The 12,584-nt window shown below is 49.3% G+C and overlaps 1 protein-coding gene across 1 annotated transcript in view; it reads right to left on the bottom strand.

Annotated features, from left to right (window-relative positions):
- PTAFR (platelet activating factor receptor) overlaps nt 1-6,838 on the bottom strand; it is a 33,466-nt gene extending 26,628 nt beyond the window's left edge. Inside the window, exon 1 of the mRNA XM_007979788.3 lies at nt 6,061-6,838. The gene's annotated coding sequence lies outside the window, so the exon portion shown is untranslated. The remainder of the gene's footprint in view (nt 1-6,060) is intronic.
- Between the last annotated feature and the right edge of the window lie 5,746 nt (nt 6,839-12,584).

Genomic DNA, 12,584 nt, shown 5'->3' with positions numbered 1-12,584 from the left:
TTCCCTACCCCAGACAGAGTTGGAAGTTCCACCTCAAGTTCCCATAACAATACATCACATTGCATTATCATAGCTGTTGATTTCTCTCTCCTTTTGGACTGTGAACTCCCCAGGGCCAAGGCTTCTGACATATCACCAATACCCATCACAGGGCCTCCTACGTAGCAAACACATGAGAAATATTGACTAAATAGACAGGTGAGCCTCCGTACACACACAGTCACAGTATCCCTCACTCTTCGTTTCCAAACCTTCATGCCCCAGCTCTAGCCAATCCCAGCTCTTAGATTCCCTGGGACCAGTCCCGGTTTCCTCATCTATAAAACAGGAATAACATCAACATTGAGGCTGGAAAGGTGGCTCACACCTATAATGCCAGCACTTTGAGAGGCTGAGGTAAGAGGATTGCTTGAGGCCAGGAGTTTAAGACCAGTCTGAGCAACATAACCAAATTTTGTCTCTACAAAATTTAAAAAAAAAAAAAAAAATTAGCCAGGCGTGGTGGCACATGCCTGCAGTCCTAGCTACTATGGAGGCTGAGGCTGCAGGATCACTTGGGTCCATTACAGTGAGCTATGATCATACCACTGCACTCCAGCCTGGGCAACACAGCAAGACCCTATCTCTTAAAAATAAAAATTAGGCTGGATGGGGTGGCTCACACCTGTAATCCCAGCGCTCTGGGAGGCCAAGGCAGGTAGATCACCTGAGGTCAGGAGTTCGAGACCAGCCTGGCCAACATGACGAAACCCCATATCTACTAAAAGTACAAAAATTGGCTGGGCGTGGTGGCACACATCTGTAATCCCAGCTATGTGGGAGGCTGAGGCAGGAGAACCACTTGAACCCGGGAGGGGGAAGTTTCAGTGAGCTGAGATTGTGCCACTGCACTCTAGCCTGGGTGACAGACCGAGACTCCATCTCAAAAAAAAATAAATAAATAAATAAAGACCTCACAACATAGCCCTGATGTTGAAGACAGACAACCTCTACAGTACTAGGCATATAGAAGGTGCTCAGTACATGAGTTACTTCCTGTTCTGACATGCTCTGTTGCTTGACATTTGTGCCCTGGCCCGGCCGTGCCGGACACACCCTCTAATAAGACCTCTCACAGAGTGGTTTCAATACCATTTCTCCAAGACGCAGAAGGATTTGAGGGATGAATTAAGGGAGCAGAAATCCTGACCTCTGGGGAATTCTATGCCAGGCTCCCACAATTCCCAGTGCAAGGGACCATGCACATTTATTGGTTGATGAATGGAGCACCCTGTCTGGGAGAGGTTAAGGACAGGGTCTAGGGTACCCGGGATGATGATGATCTGGGTGCCAGTCAGAGTTACCCAGTGTTCCTTCTCACTGGGGACCTCACCCTGGCCCCAGATATGTATATAACATTGATGAGACTCAGCCTCTGCTCAGCTGGCCTAGGAAACCCCAAGTCTGGCCTGGGTCTCTCCTCCTGGCTCCCAGATACCAGGTGGTATCTGTCTGAGTTACCCTACCCAAGTTTGCTTCCAGGACAGGGCCAGGCAGAGAGGAACCACCTCCTCTGGGCTGCCCCAGCACTGGGCACATCATGCCTCTGTTATGCCTCTGGTTTTTGTTTGTGTGTGGGTGGGTTGTTTTTGAGACCGAGTCTCTCTCTGTCACCCAGGTTGGAGTGCAATGACGCAATCTCAGCTTACTGCAACCTCCACCTCCCAGATTCAAGTGATCCTCGTGTCTTAGCCTTCCAAGTAGCTGGGATTACAAGCACATGCCACCATGCCTGGCTAATTTTTATATTTTAGTAGAGATAGGGTTTCACCATGTTGGCCAAGCTGGTCTCGAACTTCTGACCTCAGGTGATCCGCCCATCTCGACATCCCAAAGTGCTGGATTACAGGCATAAGCCACCGCACCTGGCCATGCCTCTGTTATACCAGGAATCACGCTGACTTCTTCCCAGCCTGGGAGTTCCTGAGTCCTGCTGGTGTCCTCGTGGCCAGTCCAGGACCCCGTATAGGGAAAAAAGCAGGGCTGGGCACAGGCCCTGGAGTCACACAGACCTGAGTCTGCACCTAGGTCTGCTTTTCCTTGCTATGTGATCCTTGGCTCTCCCAGCCTCCCTTTCTTCATCTGCAAAATGATGGTAATAAACCTTCCTCACAGGGTGATTGTGAGAGCCGAGTGAAGCAATTTACTCAATAACTGTGAACTCCCTTCCCTGCTGTCCTCAGAAAATGTTTGTTGAATAAGTGAATAAAGAAGCAACTGAATTGGCCATGCACCAAGCCAGCTACACACTGTCTCCTAGAAGCAATCGAGGTTAGCCAGAGAGAAAGCATAGGAACCGAAACCAGGGGATGTGGGCTCTGGCCTCAGCTGTGCCACTCACCCACATAACTTGAGTGAGCCACATTCCAGCTCTGAGCCTTGGGTTTTTATCTGCAAAATGCGGTGTCTGTGCCTTGCTTATCTCAAAGCATTGTTGTAAAAAAAAAAAGGAAGTGAGATTATTGGTGGTGACAGTTTTTGGTAAACAGTAAAGCACTTGATACATTGAAATGGACTTTATGAACTGTAAAAGGTAATGTAGGCTGGGTGCAGTGGCTCACGCCTGTAATCCCAGCACTTTGGGAAGCCAAAGTAGGAGATGGCTTGAGGCCAGAAGTTCAAGACCAGCCTGGGAAACATAGCAAGATCCCATTTCCACACACACACACAAAAAATTGTTTTTTAAATTAGCCAGGCATGGTGGCATGCGCCTGTAGTCCTGGCTACTTGGGCAGCTAAAGCAGGAGGATGGCTTGAGACCAGGAGTTCAAGGCTGCAGTGAGTCATGATCATGCCACTGCTCTTCAGCCTGGGTGACAGAGCAAGACTGTGTCTCTTAAAAAACAAAAAGGGGGGTGGGGAGGGCATGGGCCGGGCATGGGCCAGGCATGGTAGCTCACACCTGTAGTCCCAGCACTTTGGGAGGCCGAGGCAGGCAGATTGCTTGAGCATATGAGTTCAAGACCAGCCTGGGCATCATGTCAAACCCTACCTTTACAAAGAAAAAAAAACACAAAACTTAGCCAGGCAAGATGTTGTGCACCTATGGTACCAGCTACTTGAGAGACTGAGGTGGGAGGATTGCTTGAGCCCAGGAGATCGAGGCTGCAGTGAGCTGTGATCATGCTGCTGCACTCCAGCCTTCATGACAGAGCAAGATCTTGTCTCAAAAGGAAAAAAAAAACGGGGCAGGGTGGGCGGCGCAGGGTATGCACAAATTTGATTTTGACATTCTTCTCCTGTTAGCCAGTCGGGCTCAATGCCAAACCCAGGCCCTGATGATCCCCCTCCTGCAGAACCAAGGGAGTGGGGAGGGGCGGCTGAGTGCTGATCCTCCCCTGCATATTCTGTCTCTTTCTCTCACACACAAACACACAAACAAATACACACACAGAATCTGGCTGTGATTCCCCTCGGCTGAAGACACACAGAGGCATATCAGCCTCTCAGCTGGCTTTGCAGGCCATCTGCTCCTGAGAGGGGAGCTGTCTGGCTGGAGCAGGCCACATGCAGCCTGGCTATGCTCCTGGCCCATTATTCCAGATACACGCAGACATAGCGAGACACCCCACATAACCACAGACACACATGCACACACAAAGACACACCAGAGGCTTCTCCCCACTCTCATCATGCCGTCAAGGAACCCAAGAGGGGCTGGTCAGAGAGGGGTCCCAGCATTTGCCCTTCGGGAGCTGGCTCCACTCCTGACCCAGACACACACCTCTAGGCCCGTCAAGGGGTGCTACCAGGCTCCTGCTCCACTGTTGCCCTCGGAGGCCCAAGCCTCTACCCACCTAGGGAATCAGAACAGGAAAGTGGGGGATGCCACCAAGAAAGAGAATGCCGTCCTCTTCAACAAGGCCTCCTTTATAGGCCTGGGGTGGGAAGGGGCTCCCTGTAAAAGGACAACAAGATCCCAACCTCTCCTCATACCCGCTTCCCACCACCAATCAGAGAAAACTCAGTCCTGTAGGCGCATTTTGTCACTGATAACATAAACTGTGAATTCCTTACTCCTTCAATGACCAGATGGGGAAACTGAGGCCCAGAGATGAAAAGGGATTTTCCCAAGGTGAACACAGTGTCGGGAGCAGAGCTGGGACCAGATACTGGACCTCTGGTTCACCGTCCATTCCCTTCCAACTGCAAAAACCGCTTCGTCATTCATCTGTCCTGTGCATACTCTAAGCATATGCTATGTTGCAAACCCTGTGCTAAGGATAAAGGATACAACAGTGAACAAAACAGGTTCCTCATCCGTAAGGCGTTTACAGCAGGCATCACAGAGTCAGCATTAGAGGGAATGCATTGGTCCCCTTTGTGCAGCATTTTCCAATTGACAAAGCACTTCCCCACCCCACCTCTTACTTCATCCTCCCCTCAAACTCACAGGTCAGTATTTTGTTTTGTTTTTTGAGACAGAGTCTCGCTCTGTCACCCAGGCTGGAGTGCAGTGGCACCATCTCAGCTCACTGCAAGCTCCACCTCCCAGGTTCAAGCAATTCTCCTGCCTCAGCCTCCCGAGTAGCTGGGATTACAGGCACCTGTCACCACACCCAGCTAATTTTTGTATTTTTAGTAGGGATGGGGTTTCACCATGTTGGCCAGGATGGTCTCCATCTCTTGACCTTGTGATCTGCCCGCCTCGGCCTCCTAAAGTGCTGGGATTACAGGCGTGAGCCACCACGCCCGGCCCACAGAGGTCAGTATTTTAACCTGCAATCTGCAAAGGAGGAAAGTGCAACTTCTGAATGACTCAAGGCCCCAGCTTGTCAGCAGGAGCTGAGATCGAAACCCCGGATGCCCACTTCAGGCCCAGGACCCAGTCATCTAAGGGGCTGACCTCTTTCTCTGGCTGGTTTGTCAGGACCTAAAGATAGTGGTGTCTCTTTTGCTTCCCTATTATTCCCCAACACACCTCCCACCCCTACCGCCTCCCCCAACACACACACACACCACCCCAAACACCTGAACACAGCTGGGTATTCAGTCAGAGCTAAAGGAGAGCAGCTGGTGTGGGGAGAGAGCCTGCCGTTCTGTCATATTTCACAAGTAAGTGAGTACACAGCCCCACATCGGGACCTCCTGCCAGCGGAGGACGGCAGGTGCCAGCCTGGGCCCTGTCCCCAGCACCTGGGACCTGATAGGGGCCATTGGTTGTGGGCTTGGCCCTGTGTATAAGAACCTGGTTATTTTCAGCACCCCCTTCCCCACCCCACAAACCTAGCATTTAGTGAGTTCCTAAGTACCCCGCCCTGTACCAGATCCTTTATATGTCCCGACAATTCTGTGGGGGAGATGGCATTATCCTTATTTGACAATTTAGAAAACTGTACAGAGATGGAGCATAACTTGGCCAAGACCACACAGCTAGTCAAGTAGATGTCATTTGGCTCCCTGAGATCCAAGCTGCCCCCATCACCACCATCGCCACCTCCCAGTGGGGTCTCTGGGTCAGCACTGTCCCAGCCTCGGAAAAGCCAAACTTGGGTGTTGGGTTCTCCAGGAATGTCTGGACACTAGAAGTTATTTCTAAACATGAGTCTCTGGGCCTGAGAAAGGTGCCAGAACAATCCCTTAAAAACAGAAGCAGCCAAGCACAGTGACTCACGCCTGCAATCCCAGCACTTTGGGAGGCCAAGGCAGGCTGATTGCTTGAGCCCAGGAGTTGGAGACCAGTCTGGACAACAAGGTAAGACCTTGTCTCCACAAAAAATACAAAAATTAGCCAGGCATGGTAGAGCACGCCTGTAGTCCCAGATACTTGAGAGGCTGAAGTGGGAGGATCACCTGAGCCTGGCAGGTCCAGGCTGCAGCGAGCCGTGATCACGCCACTGCACTTTTGCCTGGGCAACAGAGTGAGAGACCCTGTGAAAAGAAAAGAAAAGAGAAAAGAAAAGAAAAATAGAAGTGCCCATCTGCTTAGGCGCAGCCTGGGGGCATGACCTTGGTTTGCCTCTTAAGGATATTTTTCTATGCCTCCCCCTTGCCCAGCAGGGCCCAAGAGTCCCCCCTTACCTGTAGCAGGGGCAGCGGCTTCAGCTGTGGGAACTGTGTGTCTCTGTCTGGGTCCTGGCCCCAGCCTCAGCCTCTGTGCTGTCTGGCAATTGCAGAAGTGAGGAAACGGCGTATCACTACCAAGTCACCCCTGGGAGGAAACGCTATGGCCCTAGGGCCTCTCAAGGGGTGCCACAGGAACTTCCAAGCTGGGCCGCCAGGACCTGGGCACTGCACAGAGGCTTCTCATAAAGAGTGAGGGACGCCGACTGTAGGCAGCGCCCAAGGCCAGGGAGCTGAGGTGAGAAAGAGGAAAAGCAAGAGAGAGAAAGCAAGTGCATGCACTCAAGAGAGCGAGAAAGGGAGCATGAGAGTGAGGAAGAGGAGGGAGGAGAGATGAGTGATCAGGAAAATCAAAGGAGAAAGGGAGGAGGGGGGAGGGAGTCAGGGAAAAAAAATGAGAGGGCGGAGGAATGGATGGAGGGAGCGAGGCTCAGGGAAAAAGACAGATGTAAACGCCTGGAGAGATGAGAGGAACAAGGAGACTCAGGGACAAAGACAAGGGAAGATCCAAGACAAAAGACGAGATGAGGAGACACAGGCGGCGAGCATGTGCCAGTGCGCATTTGGGTCTGTGTGTCTCTGGATGGGGGTGAGAGAGAAAATAAAAGAAAGGGAGTGGAGGAAAGAGAATGCCCGCTGGGATATGAAGTGGAGGGAGAAGAGAGGAGCTCAGAAGAGTCACTGTGGCCAGCGGCATGACTGGGCAGGGCATCCCTGGAGACCAAGAAGCATTGAGCCCAGAAACCCCATGGGAACAGAGCTGTGGGGGTGGACGTGGAAGCTCCCTGAGACCTTGAGCCTGGGTTGGGCAGCGTGTGAGTTCGTGGGAGCGTGTGGGTGAAGAGGGGTGGGCAATCGAGGGTGAACACACATGAATGTGTGAGTGTGGGTGTCGGGGTATGTGTGAAAGTGAGCCGGTGGGGGCATCCCGTGTGCATAAGTGAGAGGTGAGCCAGAGTCTCTGCCTCGGTTTCCAGTCCATTTACCCACTCATTCCTTCAACCAACCAACAAGCACCATGTGAGCACCCCCAGGCACCAGGCACTGGGATGGACCCTGTCTAAAGAAGCAAGTCCCTCAGATACATCAGCCGACCCAACAACCTCCTACACAGAGAGGGAAACTGAGGTCCCGACAGGACCAGGCTCCCACAGCAAGGCAGGTGTAAGCAGAGTCGGGGCCTGCATCAGCATCCAGCCTCAGCTCCACTCTGGGTATCTGGGCCAGGCTCCTCCGCCTAATGTCCCTTATCAAAGCCAAAAATGGCTCTCAAAGGACAAAATACTTTTTTTTTTTTTGAGACAGAGTCTCACTCTGTCCCCCAAACTGGAGTGCAGTGACTCAATCTCAGCTCACTGCAACCTCTGCCTCCCAGTTTCAAGCGATTCTTCTGCCTCAGCCTCTGAAGTAGCTGGGATTACAGGCATGTACTGCCATGCCCGGCTAATTTTTGTCTTTTTAGTAGAGATGGGGTTTCACCATGTTAGCCATGCTGGTTTTGAACTCCTGACTTCAAGTGATCCACCCGCCTCGGCCTCCCAAGGTGCTGGGATTACAGGCATGAGCCACCGCGCCTGGCCAGGACAAACCACTTGTAATATTTGCCTCAGTCATGTAGAACTAGAGCCAAGCATCTGCCCCCTCCTCCATCTCCAGCCCCACATCACACACAGGCAGACACACTCAGACCACATAACACTTGCACACTCGTATACACTCAGTGCCTACTCTCATGCAGAGATGTCCACTCTCACTGTGTTCCTCCAAATACCTGCACACTCACGCCCAGTCTCCCCTCACTCACGCCTGCCAGGCTCACCTCCTTCCTCAAGTTCATGCGTCCATACTGCTCCATGCTCCCCCACCACACACACTCTCCCAATCCCCAAAATGCAGCCCAGGCCTCCTGCCAGGCACATGGAAACAGGCTTAGGCCAAGTACTTTGGGAGACCAAGGCAGGAGGATTGCTTGAGCCCAGGAGTTCGAGACCAGCCTGGGCAATATAGTGAGACCCCATCTATATATTTATATATATATATGTGCCCCATCCGGGGCACAGAGGTGGGTGAAGAAGGGTGGAGTGTACTCTGGTCATGCACCACCATTCCCAGAGTGGGTCTGGAGGAGAAAACACAAAATATCCAGGACAGACAAAAAAAAGAAAAGAAACAGGCTCAGTTTGATCATTTCTTCTTGTCTCCCTTAGAGGCCTTTTGAGCCTTGAGTGCCCTGAAATACGAGGACATGGTCCATACACGAACTCAGCCTTCATGCAAACTGCTCACCTGAAAGGCAAGGCCTCAACTCTGCTCCCCAGCCCAGATCCTTGGTTCCAAAACAGTTTCACCTCAGCCCTCCTCCAGCCACCACCCTCCAGGAGGGACAGCAAGCCTGGGAGGGACCTCCGGGATCAACCAGCCTCCATTGCCCAGAGTCTCCAGGACACCTGGCTCAAGGTCCGGGACTGTTGGCTCGGCCTGCCTTCCAGTATAGTCCCTTCCACGTGCATACGTGGGAGCTGCAGATCAGCACCTCTTTTGAGATTATCAATAAGCAGGGTAGGTAGGCAGGTATTACTATCAATATTTTACAAATGAGGAAACTGAGTCCGAAGCTTTCTCTCACACCCCACATCCATCCTGTTAGCAAACTATGATGGCTCCACTTGAAAATATGTCCAAATTTGGTCGGGCACAGTGACTCATGCCTGTAATTCCTGCACTTTGGGAGGCCGAGGTGGACGGATCAGTTGAGGTCAGGAATTCGAGACCAGCCTGGCCAACATGGTGAAACCCCGTTTCTACTGAAAAAAATAAAAATAAAAAAACACCAGCAGCCAGGCATGGTGGCACACACCTGCTGATTACCGCTGGTAATCCCAGCAACTTGGGAGGTTGCGGCATGAGAATTGCTTGAACCCAGGAGGCGGAGGTTACAGTGAGCTGAGATGGTGCCATTGTACTCCAGCCTGGGTGGGAAAAAAAAAAAAAAAAACAAGCAAATATGTCCAAATTTGAATCTAATCAAGCCTTTAGGTCTAACCTCAGTTTTCAGAAAATACAGGGGACAGAGGAATAAATTAAAGGACCTCACAAGGAAGAAATCAGCCAATTCCAGAATATAGAACATTCTACTGGACAACGAAGCCAGTTCTCTCCCGAAATCAACCGTATGAACACAGAAACAAACACAGGGCCAGGCTCAGTGGCTCATGCTTGTAATCCCAACACTTTGGGAAGCTGAGGCGGACGGATCCCTTAAGCCCAGGAGTTTGAGACCAACCTGGGCAAAACAGGGAGACCCTGTTTGTTTTGTCTCTATAACACAAAACAAAACAAAAAAAAAGTTAAAAATAAAATGAAATAAAAGCACACAAGAAACAGGGAGGAGATTCTTCCAGATTAAAAGAGATTTCAGAGGCCGAACATGGTGGCTCATGCCTGTAATCCCAGCACTTTGGGAGGCCGAGGCAGACAGATCACTTGAGGTCAGGAGTTCGAGACCAGCCTGGCCAAATGGTGAAACCCTGTTTCTAGTAAAAATACAAAAATCAGCCGGGCGTGGTGGCACACGCCTGTAATCCCAGCTTCCTGGGAGGCTGAGGCAGGAGAATTGCTTGAACCTGGGAGGCAGAGGTTGCAGTGAGCTGAGATCAAGCCACTGCTCTCCAGCCTGGGCGACAGAGCGAGATTCTGTCTCAAAAAAAAAAAAAAAAAAAAAAAAAAAAGAAGTTGCAGCTGATCCTGCAACTGGCAGGGAGGGAACCAGGAAATAAATACTCAAACCTTTCTCTTCTCCCATCCTCTGACGTCTTATCATCTTATCGGCACCACCAGTTGGCTGAGCCCAACCAGAAACAAAGGAACCATTACTGTGGTCTATACAGGGCAGCCTCCGGGGCACAGAGGTGGGTGAAGAAGGGTGGAGTGTACTCTGGCCATGCACCACCATTCCCAGAGTGGGTCTGGAGGAGAAAACAGAAAATATCCAGGACAGACATATCTGAGAAAATCACAGAAACTGGTATATAGATAATTCTAAGGGATTCTTGATAATAGTATTAGGAGATAATGGTGTTACAGTTATATAACAAAATGTCCATATATGTGGAATTTGCTTTAAAATATTACAGCAAAATAAGAAGAAAGGAAGGAGAAAGAGAGAAAGTAAGAAAAACAAAGAGAAGAAATAAAGAAGGATGGATACAGAGTATGAAGAAAAAAGAAAGGAAGAGGAATGAAGGGAGAGAGGGGAGAAATAGAGAATGTGGCAAAATATTTATTTGATTGATTGATTGATTTTTATTTATTTATTTATTTTGAGATGGAGTCTCGCTCTGTCTCCCAGGTTGGAGTGCAGTGGCGCGATCTCAGTCTCACGATGTTGTCCAGGCTGATCTCAAACTCCTGACTTCAAGCAGTCCGCCCGCCTCAGCCTTCCAAAGTGCTGGGATTACAGGCATGAGCCACCGCGCCCGGTCGTGTGTTATTTTAAACCACTAAGTTTGTGGTAACTTCTTATAGCAGCCATAGGAAACTACCACAAGGATTTCTTGTACTCTTCCTTCTCTTTTTGTGTATGTTTGAAAACTTTTCTGATGAAGTTGTGTTTGAGCGTGCACAATTCACAACACCACCTATAAAACAGTCTTGCCAAGGAAACCAAAATAGAATCAGCAAGTTTAACCACTGGTTTACTCCTGTTACAGAAGGAAACAAAATCACAGGGATGCACTCAACTAACGCACATGATAAGAAACATACAGAACACACGACCTGCTTTCTTCAATAAATAAATTCTAAACAAGAAAAAAATATATAGGGAGAAACTATTGATTAAGAGAGAATTAAGAGGTCGAGCGTAGGAGCTCACGCCTGTAATCCCAGCACCTTGAGAGGCCGAGGTGAGAGGATCACTTGACACGGGAGTTTGAGACCAGCCTGGGCAACACAGTAAGAACTCACCTCAAAGTAAATTAATTACTTAAATAAAGAGAAGTAAGAGACATAGCAACCAATTGCTACATGAATCTTCTTGGATCCTGATTCAAACAAGAGGGGAAAAAAAGAAAGAAATTGGGCCAGGCGCGGTGGCTCATGCCTGTAATCCCAGCACTTTGGGAGGCCGAGGCAGGCAGATCATTGGAGGTCAGGAGTTTGAGACCAGCCTGGCCAACATGGTGAAACCTCGTCTCTACTAAACAAACTAAAATTAGCTTAGTGTAGTGGCACATGCTTGTAATTCCAGCTACTCAGGAGGGTGATGCAGGAGAATCGCTTGAACCCAGGAGGCAGAGATTTCAGTGAGCCAAGATTGCACCACTGCACTCAGTCTGGGTGACAGAGTGAGACCCAGTCAAAAAAATAAAGAAAGAGAGAGAGAAGGAAGGAAGGAAGGAAGGAAGGAAGGAAGGAAGGAAGGAAGGAAGGAAGGAAGGAAGGGAAATTGAGGATTGCCAGGCATGGTGGCTTATACCTATAATCCCAGTGCTTTGGGAGGTCCAGGTGGTCCTCACTGGAGGACAGGAGTTTGAGACCAGCCTGGACAACATAGCCAGACTCCATCTGTACAAAAACTTTTAAAAATTCACTGCAGTGAGCCATGATCATGCCACTGTACTCCAGCCTATGTGGCAGAGTGAGATCCTGTCTCTTAAAAAAAAAAAAAAGTGTGCTGGTAATTGTTGAAGCTGGCTAAAGGTACGTGAGGATCCATTATATCTTTAAACGTAATGTTGCACTTGTTTTCTTTTCTTTTTCCTTTTTTTTTTTTTTTGGACGGGGTCTCGCTTTTGTCACCCAGGCTGGAGTGCAATGGCACGATATCGGCTCCCTGCAACCTCCGTCTTCTGCATTCAAGCGAGTCTCCTGCCTCAGCCTCCCGAGTAGTTGGGATTACAGGCACCTGCCACCATGCATGGCTAACTTTTGTATTTTTAGTAGAGATGGGGTTTTACCTTGTTGGCCAGGCTAGTCTCAAACTCCTGACCTCAAGTGATCCACCCACTTCAGCCCCCCAAAGTGCTGGGATTACAGGCGTGAGCCACCAGGCCCAGCAGTTTTCAATTTTTTATAAATAAGAAAGGGTTTTTTGCTGTTTGTTTTTAAAAGAAAGTCAATTTTGTGTTTGTTTTTTAAAGCAATACTTGTTCAGCTTTTGAGATCAGAACAGCAGTGAAAAAGAAAACTGTCCCAATATTATGTAGTGGATAATTGTGTCTTGGGATGTAATTTTCCTGTGATAGCATCTTATTGGGATGTTAAGTGCTGCATCTCATTCAATGTAGACAGAAGTGAAAATGATGCAGCCTGGAAAGCTCTGTTAAATGACAGAAAAGGGTCTACAACAACAATGAAGATGCTGGCATAAAAGATGCCTATACATTTGTTTTGTGAAATTTGAGTGCAAAAAAGTAGTCTTTATAAAATAACGAGCTATTGCTCAAAATATTTAAGTATATAAGTAATTAAAAGAATAAATT

The sequence above is a fragment of the Chlorocebus sabaeus genome, chromosome 20 (assembly GCF_047675955.1).
Source record: "Chlorocebus sabaeus isolate Y175 chromosome 20, mChlSab1.0.hap1, whole genome shotgun sequence".
NCBI lineage: Eukaryota > Metazoa > Chordata > Mammalia > Primates > Cercopithecidae > Chlorocebus > Chlorocebus sabaeus.
The sequence above is the reverse complement of the archived record's forward strand: the minus strand, read 5'-3'. Positions and strand labels throughout refer to the sequence as shown.